The sequence below is a fragment of the Podarcis filfolensis genome (assembly GCF_964270895.1).
Source record: "Podarcis filfolensis genome assembly, chromosome: 6".
Taxonomy (NCBI): Eukaryota; Metazoa; Chordata; class Lepidosauria; order Squamata; family Lacertidae; genus Podarcis; species Podarcis filfolensis.
In genome coordinates, this window is record NC_139609.1 from 8,870,425 (window position 1) to 8,885,672 (window position 15,248).

Here is a 15,248-nt window from a genome sequence, read left to right on the forward strand (position 1 = left end):
TTATGCTGTCTCTGTGCTCATCTACAAGTTCACTCTGTTTGTGGCTGGGTGGCAATCTTTGGGGTGCTTTGCATTGTCCACCTAAGTCCCCAGTTTTGCATTATGTGTAGGAAAGTATGTTTTGACAACACCGGCTTGCGCTCATGCAGAATGATTTAGATTATTTAAAAAATATATAATAATAATAATAATAATAATAATAATAATAATAATAATAAATAAATTTATTTATACCCCGCCCATCTGGCTGAGTCTCCCCAGCCACTCGGGGCGGCTCCCAATCAAATGTTAAAAACAGTACAGCATTAAATATTAAAAACTTCCCTAAACAGGGCTGGCTTCAGATGTCTTTTAAAGATAGGATAACTGCTTATTTCCTTCACATCTGAAGGGAGGGTGTTCCACAGGGTGGGCGCCACTATCAAGAAGGCCCTCTGTTTATTTATTTGGTTTTTCAAATTAAAATTTTACAGAGGAGAAATGCACGCCAAAATTAATTTTAACTCTGTTGTATTTGCTGAGCTGGTTGTACACTGCTGTCAGATGAGTGAGCCCCCCGAAGCTTGATCCAGGCCTGAGCTGGTGAGCTTTGCTAGTATCTTTAAGAAAAATGACAACACACCAATTTTCACATTCTGTAAAAACCTTCTGAAACTTGCCTGGTTTTGATCATTGGTCTTCATCACCAGCGTGCACATAACAATTAAGCTACATATTTAGAGTACCCTCTTGGGAATCTTCCTTGGCACAAAGACTGACTAGCTTGTTTCAAAAGCCTCCAATATGAATCTTCCATATGAAGATCACTTCCTTTCCCACATTACAACTTCGGTAGAATTGCAGCCTTCAACACGTTAATTCGCTTCCGTTATTTTAAAAGCTGTCAAGAGATTGGAGTGTAAAGAGTGTCCTTACAAACTTGAGATTGTATTTTAAAGTTCACTGATGCGGCAGAACAAAACTGAGGGACAGACCAGGAAATAAGTCTCAGTAGGTGTTCGACAGGATTTACTTGCAATTAGGTGTGCATAGGGTGATTGATTGATTGATTGAATTTATATACTGCCCTATACACGGAGGTCTCAAGGTGATTCACAGAACAAGATCAACATAAAAACCTCTATATATATATATATAATCAAAATAAAAAACAACAACCCAATAACACTGCCCCCCCAAGAGAGCCACATTTTAAAAGGGTATAGGATGTCAATCAGGTAAACCAAAGGCCTGATTAAAAAGGAACGTTTTTGCCTGGTGCCTAAAGGTGTGTAATGAAGGCACCAGGCAAACTTCCCTGGGGAGAGCATTCCACAGATGGGGAGCCACTGCAGAGAAGGCCCTGTTCTTGTGTTGCCACCCTCCGGACCTCTCAAGGAGGGGGCACACGAAGGAGGGCCTCAGAAGATGATCTCAGGTAGGTTCATATGGAAAGAGGTTGTCCTTGAGGTGTTGCGGTCCTGAAGGTTTTATAGGTCAAAACCAGCACTTTGAATTGGGCCCGGAAACTCATTGGTAGCCAGTCGGACCAGGATTGGTGTAATATGCTCAAACCGTCATGCTACGGTGAGCAACCTGGCCTCTAAATTCTGCACTAGCTGAAGTTTCTGAACCGTCTTCAAAGGTAGCCCTACATATAACGCATTGCAGTAATCTAACCTTGAGGTTACCAGAGCAGAGACAACAGTAGTTAGGCTATCCCTGTCCAGATAGGGGCATAGCTGGGCCACCAGCTGAAGCTGATGGAAGGCGCTCTGGGCCACTGAGGCTATCCTGAGCCCAGTCTCTCGCCTCCAAGGTAGGACCATTTGTAGTTAGGACCTCTCAAAACTAAGGCATCCTAATGTAGACTTGAGAGGACCATACAAAGAAGCACCGCAGGAAGACTGTTTTGGTTTTTTTAGGGGCATAGCTGGGCCACCAGCCGAAGCTGATGGAAGGCACTCCTGGCCACTGAGGTCCTGTGACTAAGTCTCTCCCCCAGCATTCACCTTCACGGATGGCCAACTTGGAAGGAGAAGCAAGGTCTTCTTCTCTGCTGCACTGAGTCCTTGGACTGAATTTCACATCAGCGCAGGGACCATCTTTCTCTGCAAGCGGCTCACAAGAGAAGTAGAAAACTACTGTTGTTGTGTCTCTATCTTCACCATGTTTTAAATGTACATGGCATTTCAGGAGAAAAGAGAGCCCAATTTAATGATAGAAAAGGAATGGCTAGGGCAACCCAGTCAGATGGGCAGGAGACAAATAGTAAAATTATTACTAGTATTATTATGATGGCCAATATGAAATCACATGGTGCATTGACAAACACACAAAACGCCCTGAGGAAAGCAGGTGTGACATTTTCTCCTCTTCCTCTGAAAGCAATTGCCAACACTGGAGAAATAAAGCTGCCTTTAACTTCCAGGTTTCTCAGCTTGTCAATTCCCCTCTTTCGGTAACGCTGCGTTCCCTTTTGATATTTCCAAATACAGGTGGCACGGGAGACAACAATCGACAAAAGATGCTGTATTTGCATTTTTGAAATTCCTTGTTTTCCGTTGCCAACCAACATGTCCAACAATTGACAGAACTCCTCAGGAGAGCAGACATTGCAGAGGCAACGCAAGGTTTGCAAATAAGGACTGTTTTTGAGCACGAGACACTGTCAAGACCACGTGCACAACACCTACCAGGAGGGAGAAGGCACCTGGAAAACTTGAGAAATGTCTCCCGTTATTTGGAGAGTGACATAGGAAAACTTCTCAGACTGAAACAAGAAAGGCAATTAGTCTCCTCTATGAAAACAAAGAGACATCTGGGCCAAGTCTGCTAACATATACTCAGGGGGCAGGTATTGTACATGAGGAATATCCTCCTGCTGCAAATCCGCCCCCAAATTCTCAAGTTAATCTCAAGTACCACAGTTCTCAGCAATCCTCTTTAAAGCAGCCAGATGCTGTAATGACTCATTCCCCACCCTTCTCAGAAACAGGTTTCTGTTTAACTCCCGAAGCACTGAATCAGGGCTAAGTGGCTGTGGTAATGCTGTGCGGTAGCCCAGGAGTGAAAGTGCAAAATTCAAATTAAGGCTCTCGAGGGACAAATTGGGCTGTCACTCACGGCTGGGGCTCAGAGAGCATAGCTGTCAGCGGAAGGCTTGACAGCAGATGTATATCTTTTAAAAATGTAGTATAAACACCAACAACTGGGAAACACTGGCCTGCGAGCGCTCCATTTGGAGAACAGCCTTTACCAAAGGTGTTGTGGGCTTTGAAGACACTCGAACTCAGGACGAAAGGGAGAAACATGCTAAGAGGAAGGTACGCTTGGTGGGATCAACTCCCACCCAGAAACCTATCTCCTCACTGTGGAAGGACGTGTGGATCCAGAATTGGCCTCCACAGTCACTTACGGACTCACTGTTAAGACCGTGGTCATGGAAGACAATCTTACTCGGCTACGAGTGGTCGCCAAAGAAGATCTAGAGCTGCTTTGTTCCTGATGCTGCATGTACCTCAGCAGGCCAGCACAATTGCACCCCACTAAGCAACCCTAATCGGAGGGCCCACCAGGGCTTCGCGAACTTCATGCTTTTGCTTACTGGGCAAAGCAGGGACAGGGGGGAGAGCACAGACTGCCAACTGTGTGGCGGCAGCAGTAGGTGACTGGTGGACCACATGCCACTGTGTCTGTCTGACTTGTATGCCACAGGCTGTACATTGCAAACATGGGTAGGGACACAGGTGGTGCTGTGGTCTAAAACACTGAACCTCTTGGGCTTGCCAATCAGAAGGTCAGCGGTTCGAATCTGCACAATGGGGTGAGCTCCCGTTGCTCTGTCCCAGCTCCTGACAACCTACCTAGCAGTTCGAAAGCACACAAGTGCAAGTAGATAAATAGGTACTGCTGCAGCGGGAAGGTAAACGGCGTTTCCATGTACTCTGGCTTCTGTCATGGTGTTCTGTTGCGACAGAAGCAGTTTAGTCCTGCTGACCACATGACCCAAAAAGCTGTCTGTGGACAAACGCCGGCTTCCTCGGCCTGAAAGCAAGAAGGTCAATATGAAATCAAATGCTGTATACCTGAAGGAGCGTCTCCACCCCCATCGTTCTGCCCGGACACTGAGGTCCAGTGTTGAGGGCCTTCTGGCGGTTCCCTCACTGCGAGAAGCCAAGTTACAGGGAACCAGAGAGAGGGCCTTCTCAGTAGTGGCACCTGCCCTGTGGAACGCCCTTCTACCAGATGTCAAAGAGAAGAACAACTACCAGACTTTTAGAAGACATCTGAAGGAAGCCCTGTTTAGGGAAGCTTTTAATGTTTAACAGACCACTGTATTTTAATACTTTGTTGGAAACCGCCCAGAGTGACTGGGGAAACCCAGCCAGATGGGCGGGGTATAAATAAATTATTATTATTATTAGCGCCACAACCCCATAGTCGCCTTTGTCTGGACTCAACTGTCCAGGTGTCCTTGTCCTTTACCTTAGCTTACATTGCAGAGTTTGTGACCTAACAAAATGGGTATCTATTGGGCAGCACAGCATGTCTGGTTTACAGCAAGCTCAGCAGGCTTGGAGGACCCCAAGACCCCTGCAAAACTGCACTGTGGGGGCTCCTAATTATGAAGAGATTCTTCTTTTTAAACCTCCAAAGTTCTAAAATCGGCCAACAAAAGCAAAAAGCTCACAGAATTTCAAATTCCATCCCGGTCAATATTTGGACATTTTTAAAGGTGCAGAAATTTTGTGGAAATAACAGCAGTTGGCAGTCTGCCTGACAAGGAAGGAAGGAAGGAAGGAAGGAAGGAAGGAAAGATTTGAATTCAGATCGGGAAATTCCCTCTCAATCAATCAAAATGTTTATTCGGCTTTACGCCCATCATGAAACACAACACAACAAAACAAATCAAAACAAATCAAATCAAATAAAACAGCGGACTCGTACAAGCCACAAGTAGTATAACACAGTTCACAACTCACAAGGACAGATATTAGCCATTCATAAGAAAAGTTTAAGATTAAGATTAAAAATTTTAGGCACTACACTAAAATCAATATCTGATGTCATTATAGAAAATTCTTATAACTATCAATAATCAACTAACATTCCATTCCGTCTCTTGTACGAGAGGACGGCTGTTAGGAATTTAGCAACCTGTAGGGTAATATAAGGATCCACATCTTGAAGAACCCAAGCAAGCTGTAGGTCTACTGATTTGTCAGCCATAGGCTGGATTATGGAGTTTAGTATACTAGCATGGGCTGAACTGTACAAAGGGCAGATAAACATAACATGATGTAGAGATTCAGATGTTTTCATTTCACACGCACACATTGAAGGGACTTGGCCCTTAGTGAATCTATGTCTCAGCACGTTTGTTAAATTCCCTCTCAAACATTCGTTCTTACTCTCGTTAGAAATGAAGTATTTGATAACACAAGCTTGAATTCACCAGCACTTCTCTGTTCCCTGTTGGGCTGGAAGGTATAAAAATATCTCACAAAGCAAGCCTATTTCTTCCAGGAAGATTTCAAACACTATTTTTGGCAATGATATTCAAATCTTCATGTGAGATATGAGCACTTAACATGGTGACTGGAAACCAAATAATGAAATTGTACTCAAAATGCAAAACTAAACTACTAACACTCCTTATTCAGATTTTAATTAATTTATTTTTTAGGTAAACCTTCCAACATAGAAATTGAAAATGAAGATTTCCTCCTGTCCAGCACTGATTCAGCTTCCCCACTAGAAGATCACAATGCAGGGCTGTCTGTCAAAGCTCAGACCCTGAGATACAAAGGGCATAGACTGGGAACTGTCTGGCAGAGCAGCTCAGAAACCTGTAGCTTTGAAAGCATGGAATTCAGCCACAGAAATTGGCTGGATAAAATGCTTTTTGCCCCCCATAAAAATAAAAGAAAATGCGAGGAAATGGGCATTTTCACATGTGGTGGGAGTGTAAATATGTACAATTTTTCTGGCAAAGGGTGTTTAAGGAGATAACAGAAATCACTGGGTTAAAGCTGACCAAAAGTCCAGAGGTAGCATTATTATCAATTTACGATGGGGTGGAAGGTTCGCAGGCGATGAAAGACTTGCTCACAAATTTATTGACAGCTGCATGAATTATGTTAGCTAGGAAGCGGAAGGGGGCAAGCAGAATATAAAATGGAAGAATGGTATAAAAAGGTGTGGGATATAGCTATTAATGATAAATTAACATGTGCCATTAAGGTAAGATGGGGAATACGCAGGAGAAATGGTTTTGAGGAGATATGGAGGGTGTTTGTAGAATTTGTATTGTTAAAATGGAAAGGGGTCAAAGTCCAACCATCACAAGAGGTGTTGAAATTGGTGGGGACATTATACCATATGTGGTGGGGGTGTAAGGTGGTAAGACAATTTTGGAATGAGATACGTGAGGAGATCAAAAAGATCCTCAGGAGCTCTATTTCAAAAAAACCCGGAGTCATACTTATTGAGTTTATTAACAAACGACATACCCAAGGACAAAAGGAATATATTTTTGTATATAACAGCAGCCGCAAGAATACTTATGGCAAAATATTGGAAAACAGAAAAAGTACCACAAATGACCGAATGGCAAGTTAAGATTTGTGAGTTTGCCGAGATGGCAAAAATGACGGCATCAATCAGGGACTGCTCCAACCAAAAATTCTATACAGAATGGGAATGCATAGGGGAATACATGAAGAAATATGGGGATAAAGCAGAACTCTTAATAGGCAATTGTTAAGCGTGTAAGGACAAAAGAAGTAATCATAATAGTTTTCATGTTGTTCTATTTGTTTAAAGCAACCAGAAAAAAATATTATGATGGGAAGATCTCACACAGGTGAAGGGAAGCAGTGGCGAGGAGGGGAGGGTTAGGTTGAATTTGGGAAATAAAATAATAGATGGGACAGCAAAGGATATAATAGATTCTTATAGAATAGTAATATATTGTAACCAGAATAGAAGTTCAAAAGGGGAAGTAAATGTATTTTTAGCATTTTCATTACAGTGGGACCTCAGGTTACAGACGCTTCAGGTTACAGACGCTTCAGGTTACAGACTCCGCTAACCCAGAAATAGTACCTCAGGTTAAGAACTTTGCTTCAGGATGAGAACAGAAATCGTGCTCCGGCAGTGCGGCGGCAGCGGGAGGCTCCATTAGCTAAAGTGGTGCTTCAGGTTAAGAACAGTTTCAGGTTAAGTACGTACCTCAGGAACGAATTAAGTACTTAACCTGAGGTACCACTGTATTGTAATAATTATTATTATTTCTTATCGGTAGAAGGCAATGTTAACTTAGGCTTCTTCGTTTTGCTGTCTGTATAATTTTCTTAAGTCAATAAAAAAACACAAGAGGTGTTGAAATTTTGGGAGGTCGCATAGTTACAATGGAATGGTATCGGGGGTGGGATGCACATTTTTATTATTTATTTATGAGTATCAGTTTGTCAAAATAAAATAAAATTAAAAAAGAAGAAAATGCAAAGCAGAGATTATTTTTCAAAAAATTATTGCAACATAAGCCAGGTAAGAGCTTTGAAGGTTTTAAAGCAGAGATTGGATGGCCACCTGTCATGTGTGATCTAGTTGAGGTTCCTGCATTGTAGGAGGTTGGACTAGGCAACCCTGGAGAACCTTTCAACTCTTAAGATGCTACGATTCTGAATTCAGCTGTTTCAATATCTCTTCCCCCCACTTTAGACATGGAAAAACTATCTCACTGCTTTTGTAAGTGAACTTGAGTGGGGGGCAGAATATGGTAGCACTTTAATAGCCGGCTGCCTCCGTTTTTATGTATTCTTCAGAGCAATTGTTCCTAACATGCTTTTAAAGTGCAGCTCTTGTGTTAAGCAAATGCACACTTTATTCTAGTGAAAGGCTTGGTTTTATAATGGGCTTTATTTCTAACTGCTTGAGAGACTATCTTCCATTAGGTTTTCTTTCCTAATGCACTGCACTGTGTAACATACCATGTATTGTGCTTCAGAATGTCTAGAAATTCAGAAATAATGGCATTTTGAACAAGTCTGCTTCTAAGGGGTTGCCGGTGCGTGAGCAATTAAACTTACTATTTCGGAGAATATCCACCACTGTTTGAAGGCCCGAACCAAAGTCTAGTGACGTCAGGGGAAAGATGGTGGTCTCAACTTTGGCTTTTGTGGATGCTGGAATTACCTGTAGATGGAGATCCACTACACTCGGAAGGCCCAATAAAGGATCTCGTGCTTCTCGAGAGTAAGCTTCACGGAACGGAGTAAACAGGTGGACTTTGGCAGTATGACGCATCATGAGAAATCACACCTCAGTGTCTAGCTATCGTAGGTGTTATGTACTGAAGTTCTCACCCTGGGCCAGCAGGGGGATACTGTAGATAGTTATGCAAATGAAGGATCGAAAAGTGACATTCAGTGATTGGATAGTTTTAGAAAATGGCAACAGTTACATTGTTCTGGAGCTCTATATAAACAGGCTGACTGAGCTCCTCAGCTTAGTTCTGTTCCAGCTTACAAAATAAAGAGCTGCTTTGGAGAAATCGCTGTGTCATCTGCTATGTCAACCCACATCTTAACAGTAGGGTTTCCATATGTCTGGAATTTTCCAGACATAGCTGGTATTCAACCTGCTTAAGCAGCGTCCAGGGAGAATTTATTTATTTACATATTTCAGATTTATACATCTCACTGATTTTACAATCATTTTGACATCTCAAAACTTGACTTCCTTCCCCCTCTTTCTGCGGCTCCTTAAATTTATTTTTAATAACTTCTGCATACCCAAATGAACTTAATTTGCTCATTTATTCATCTTCTTTAAATATATACTCTTATGAAACTGCAGGTTATTACAATAATCCTGCCAATGTTCCTATCTGTTTGCAATTTATCTGTAAACATTCAATAAACCATTTCCATTCTTTAATTAAAAAAAAGTTTGTTATCTTGATTTCTTATTCTTCCAGTAGGTTTCGCCATTTTTGCATATCCCATAAGTTTTTGGATCAGTTCTTCCTTTGCTGGGACTTCTGCTTCTTTCCATTTTGGGGCGAGTAACATTCTTGCCGCTGTAGTAGCATACATGAATAAATTTCTGTACAGTTTAGGTAGTTCTGTCCCTATAATTCCCAAAAGAAAAGCTTCTGGGGTTTTTTTTAAACAAACATTATTTTAAACATCCTTTTCATTTCATTATATATCATTTCCAGCGTCTAGGCAGAAATTGCTGAGATGTCCGGGAAAAGGCCATCAGTAGTGTTGACTTTTGCAATTTTCATTTTTTAAAAAAGCTCAAAAACTTTGGCCAGGCCAAAAGAAACCTCAACAACATATGTATCCAGATTTTCACTTTTTGAAAATCCTAAGCTATCACTCCACTCTTTCCTTGGCAGCAGACATAGTTCCTGCCCTTTGTGCAACTCATCTGCCGAAATCAGCACTGTGGGTGCTTTGGGGACATATATAATGCATATATATATATATATATATATATATATATATATATATATATATTGAAGGAAAGGCTAGTTTGTGGGTCTGTGACCAGGGGCAGGAAAAGCAGGTCAGAAAACAAGAAAAGAAAGGAAAGAGCAATCTTTGGTTCTGCAAGAGAGACACTCGATGAGGCTGCAGGCGGAGATTGCTAAGGACCTCAAGGGAACCAACCATGACAGAAATTCAATGGCAGCTGCTCAGCAAACCCCATGGATGCCTGTAAAAGCTCCTGGCTGTGTTTGCTTTATTGGAGGAGGTGAGCCAGGCAATATTAACACTGAACAAGCAGAGATGAGATGTGCAAGAGAAGGAGAAGGCAGGAGCCCATTGCTCCCCTGCGGTGTGTGTCACGGGCAGGAGACTTTCTTCTCTGGAAAGCAGGAGGGAGGGAGGTGGAAAGCAGGGCCCACCCGCAAGTCCATCGCTCTCACCAGAAACCGGCTGGGAGTCAGCCACATTTTCACAAACCGGTTGGCCACAAAGAAGCACGTGGGGAATTCAGGGTCTGCCTGTTTCCCTCCAAGCAGGAAAACTTTCCATCTGGGTTGAACCAGTCCCAGAGCAGTAGCATATAACATAGTAGAAGAAGAAGAAGAAGAAGGAGGAGAAGCAGAAGAAGAGGAGGAGGAAGAGTTTGGATTTGATATCCCGCTTTATCACTACCCAAAGGAGTCTCAAAGCGGCTAACATTCTCCTTTCCCTTCCTCCCCCACAACAAACACTCTGTGAGGTGAGTGGGGCTGAGAGACTTCAGAGAAGTGTGACTAGCCCAAGGTCACCCAGCAGTTGCATGTGGAGGAGCGGAGACGTGAACCCGGTTCACCTGATTACGAGTCTACTGCTCTTAACCACTCGAGTAGGACCTTGGCAGAGACACACGCCCAACTGGCATGTTCTCTCCCTCCTGGTCGATCGTTCGGGAGCTTCAAAAGCTTTCTTCAGCCTGAACATCACAGCGACTGATGCCAACAGACATCGGCACACTTAGGGATCCGCAGTCTTCGCAGCTTATGTAACAGACCTCAGCAACTCAGCATTTTGGCTAATCTGCTCTATTTACATATAAACACACACGGAACACTGCAACAAAGAAAAAACAAAGAGAGAAAAAACAAAGGACAATAGTTCCACTTCACAGAACACAGTAACACAAACATCCTGTCTCCATCACTTCCCACACTGTGGAGTCAAAGCATATACCGACAACAATCCCATGACTGCAATCACGGAGCAGGAATTCTAACAATAACACCGGTCCCAAAAGATCGACACTGGCTCCCAGTCCATTTCTGAGCACAATTCAAAATGTTGGCACTGACCTTTAAAGTCCTCAGCCCTGTGTATCTGAAAGAAGCGTCTCCACCCCCATCGTTCAGCCCAGACACTGAGGTCCAGCTCCGAGGGCCTTCTGGCGGTTCCCTTACTGCGAGAAGTGAGGTTATAGGGAACCAGGCAGAGGGCCTTCTCGGTTGTGGCGCCCTCCCTGTGGAACGTCCTCCCGTCGGATGTCAAGGAAATCAACAATTATACAATTTTCCATAGACATCTGAAGGCAGCTCTGTAGAGGGAAGTTTTGAATGTTTGATGTTTTATTATGCTTTTTAATTGTTGGAAGAAGCCCGGAGTGGCTGGGGTTCTTCTTCTTCTTCTTCTTCTTCTTCTTCTTCTTCTTCTTCTTCTTCTTCTTCTTCTTCTTCTTCTCCTCCTCCTCCTCCTCCTCCTCCTCCTCCTCCTCCTCCTCCTCCTTTCTATTATTATTCCTTGTTGTGCTATGAAATTACAGCTTTTTGATCAATATGCTGCCACATCATGCTATGTTTAGTTCACTCCCAGTCATCCAAGGTTGCCCTGAGCCTTCAACCCTTTCCCTTTGTTTGGAGCTAGATTTGTCAGCCAATAACACGCCTCCCATTTCAGGCGGGATGAGTGGAGGAGAGAGGAGTTTGGGGCAGGTGGAGAGAGGGAAAGTGTGAATGGAGGAAGGGGCCAGGGGAACATGGCGTTTGTGTTGTTTTCACCCTTTCCGTTGAGGCGCTTTGGCCTGGATGAGGAGGGGTGTGACTCATGAAAGGATGAATGAAGGAATATAATCCTGTGGAAGGCAGGACAAATCTAAAATAAGGAAGAACGTGGACACAAAATACCTATCTCCATTTCGACTAATTCTCTGTGTAAAACAAAAGCAGTTTTTATGTTATATTACCAAGAACCTCAGCTTTCTTTTCCTTTTCCCCACTTCCAAGGAAGTTCGTAGCTCTCATTGTCATGGAAATACAGTTGAAAACATACGATATCTGTCAAGGCTGCAGTGTTTAGAAGCCAGGGGGCAAAAAATGCAATTTATTTCTCTCAACATACTCCCATTACTAATTCAGAATGTTCAAGAGGCCTCGTTTCAGGTATGACATTGGAATATCTTTTGCATCTTTCCTCCCCTTGCCTTTAAAACGTGGGATTGAGTCAAGCTGGAATTCCAGCAGAGGGTTTACATATCAAGATTCCTTGTGATAGCTCAGGGCTCGTGGGTTGTACCACATTGCATCACCCCTCACCCTACTGTGGCCTTGAAATATGTGGTGACTGAGTGGCTGTGCCCACGTGAAATGCAGAACCATGTCCTGAACTTGTGATCCAAATTTCATTCTGCCGCTTCCATTTGCATGAGAGATCTTGGGCCTTTTCAGATTATGTCTGGGCTGATCCTGCCTATTGTGAGGAACACCTGCCCTCCCAACAGATCTTGGGTGCCCCCAACTTCCGCCAGCCTTGCATGTTCATGTTCAGATGACTTCCAAGTTGGACTAGGAGTGTAAAATCCAATGTATGTAGGCCTCTCTAGCTCTCTCTTGCCACTTCTGGCTTTGAATTGGATTATTCTATTATGTTTATGTAAGTAGACGTCACATAAGTGATGCCTGTACCTCAAAGACTGCCTCTCCCCATATGAACCGACCCGGACCCCGTGATCATCATCTGAGATCCTTCTTTGTGTGGCCCTTGTTGGATATTTTCTCTCTCTGTGTGAGAATCATTTGCTTCAGAAATGACAGAAGAACAGAGAAGAAGTTTCAAGAAGCAGCAGAAGGCTGAGATTGTTTTGTCTATGCAAGGACGTTTTCTGTGGGAACTGTTCTTTGGACATGCGGCGTAGGACAGGAAGTACTGATAACAACTGAAATATATTTGTGCAGGTGGTCCCCAAACTCCTCTGGCATGGGCCCAGCGATCAACACGTCATCGAAGAAGGGGGTAATGCCAGGAATGCTATATTAACACCATTTAATATTTTCAGAAAGAAGCTGGGAGAGGCAACCTTTGCTTAAAACAAGGGGTCAGCGGAGATACGTTGGGGCAAAGTGAGCAGCTTTGTGTGGCCTCCCTATCACGGGGATCCCATATTGAGTCATGCGCATAATATTCAAATGTCAGGGACTGGGCAGAGGAGGAATGGTGGAGACCGCCTCCCCGTCCTGACCCTTCCAGGGAGGAGGAAGAGGAAGACAGTATAGATTTACAACAGGGGTCTGAGGGAGGTAGCAGCTCAGAGGCAGATGAGGGGGAAAGCTGGGAAACCATGGGAGAGTCAGGACAACACCCAGCTGACACGTTGTTATTAGAAAGCATTCCAGACCCTCCATCTCCCAGAACTGGCGAGCCTTGAAAGTAGGAGAGCAAAGAGCTCAAAGGCAGAGGGCACGTAGCAGCACCCGTACAGGTGATGGATAAGAAAGTGGGAGAGACAGGTGGAGATTCACTTGGGACAACACCATTATCCAAGAGGCTGGGTTCTATAGCCTCTCTCTGTAATATTGAAATAGAAAAGGACGATAAGAAACATTTCCTTGTCTTTATAATTCCCTGGGCATCCAGCCGGGAGCCTCTGACAGCATCCTGACATCTGCACTTGTGGGCCTCAGCGTCGTGGTTGGTTCCCTGGCCATTTTCCATGCTGATGGCCACATGGTTGAGGACTATGGATTTGTAGGGCTGTAGAAATGGCAGTAGAAATGGAAAGGACAGGTGTGCCCTTATTCTGCTCTATGTGTTGGGCCACACTGGCCCAAGGGTACCACCCAAACTGATGCATTGTCCCTGATTTTATGCTTCTGTGCACAACACCCCACCCCGTCCCATCTCTCCTGAGCCAGGCGATGTGGCAAAAGCTTGCCGGGGATAACTTTCTAAGCTAAGAGGAGCCATGTGATGTTGAAAATACTCCTTTGCCCTTTCCCCCCACCCAATAATAATTGCCTTTCTCTTAGACTTCAGAGGTTCCCTTTTGTGTTTACGATAAGAGAGGGATGCTTTATTGCGTTTCACCAGGCCTGTTGTCATGGTGACCAGCAGTTGCTGTGCACTGTAAAAATAACCTCCTTCCTTGATAGATTTCACTTGAGTGAAAATAACCCTTAAAATAGGTTGAAATTTACATACAAACTCTTTCGAGAGGAGAAGAGAAAGGGTGAATTATAACACACCCCGGTAGTGTCATGGCAAGCAACATACTTGGCGGGTTTCTGACAGGCTCCACCAGCCGCAGCTCTCGCAGCCTCCCTCACAAGCTCAGGGGATGGAGTTTAGAGACCCGTTTCCAAGGTAGTCGCTAGGCTCCCTTGCAAGGTGCGACTTCAAAAAAATAAGAGGAAAAGCGGGGGCTTCTTAATCTTCAACCAAAAATTCTACAGCTCTGTCACCATGCCCAGGATGCCCGTAAAACATTAGCATCGAAAGCACAGAACCTGAATAAGAATAGTGTTTATTTTTTACATTACTTGAATACCTGTTTTTAGCTGCTTTTATTCATATTTTTATTCTTTCGTTCTTTTTGTAAACCTCTTTGAGTGTTTTCCTTTACAATCAAAATCCACACAGACACACAGAGACTGAGCCATTCTTTCCTTAAGTTGTTCCTTGCTGCCTTTTAGCACCCTGACATGCTCACGGTCAGTCCTGCGCTGGGGCTATTGCACTTCATACCTTGCGTGTTGTTCTGACTCGGTTAATGTTTCAGGCTGCTGCCGGCTGAAAATGTTCGATAGAAATTGCTAGCTTGTACCGATGCAAATAGAGGGCAGCAGCAGACATCCTAGCTGGGCCAGAAGGCTAGCATTAATGGGGAAGGAGGAAAGAAACCTGGAAGATTTCGTCACAGAGATGCTTCTGGAGATGAGAAGGAAGCTTTAGGAAAGGCACCCTGTGCCGTGAGCAACCTCGATTGCAAGCACCTTGGCTTTCTGCCTCCGAGCTTCTGGAATTTTCACAGCTTTCCCACAGAGAAACGCCAAATTCCCAGTGAGGGAACAGCTTGCACATCTTCCTGGTGTATGCGTGTATTTGTGTGTGTGTGGCGCTGTGGGTTAAACCACAGAGCCTAGGGCTTGCCGATCAGAAGGTCGGCAGTTCGAATCCCTGCAACGGGGTGAGCTCCCGTTGCTCGGTCCCTGCTCCTGCCAACCTAGCAGTTCGAAAGCATGTCAAAATGCAAGTAGATAAATAGGTACCACTCCGGCGGGAAGGTAAACGGTGTTTCCATGCACTGCTCTGGTTTGCCAGAAGCGGCTTAGTCATGCTGGCCACATGACCCGGAAGCTGTACGCCAGCTCCCTCGGCCAATAAAGCGAGATGAGCACCGCAACCACAGAGTCGTCCGCGACTGGACCTAATGGCCAGGGCTTTCTTTACCTTTATGCCTTGTTGTCATGTCCAAGGTTCTCATAATTAGCTGAAGAACGAGGCGGCATGAGGTACAATCAC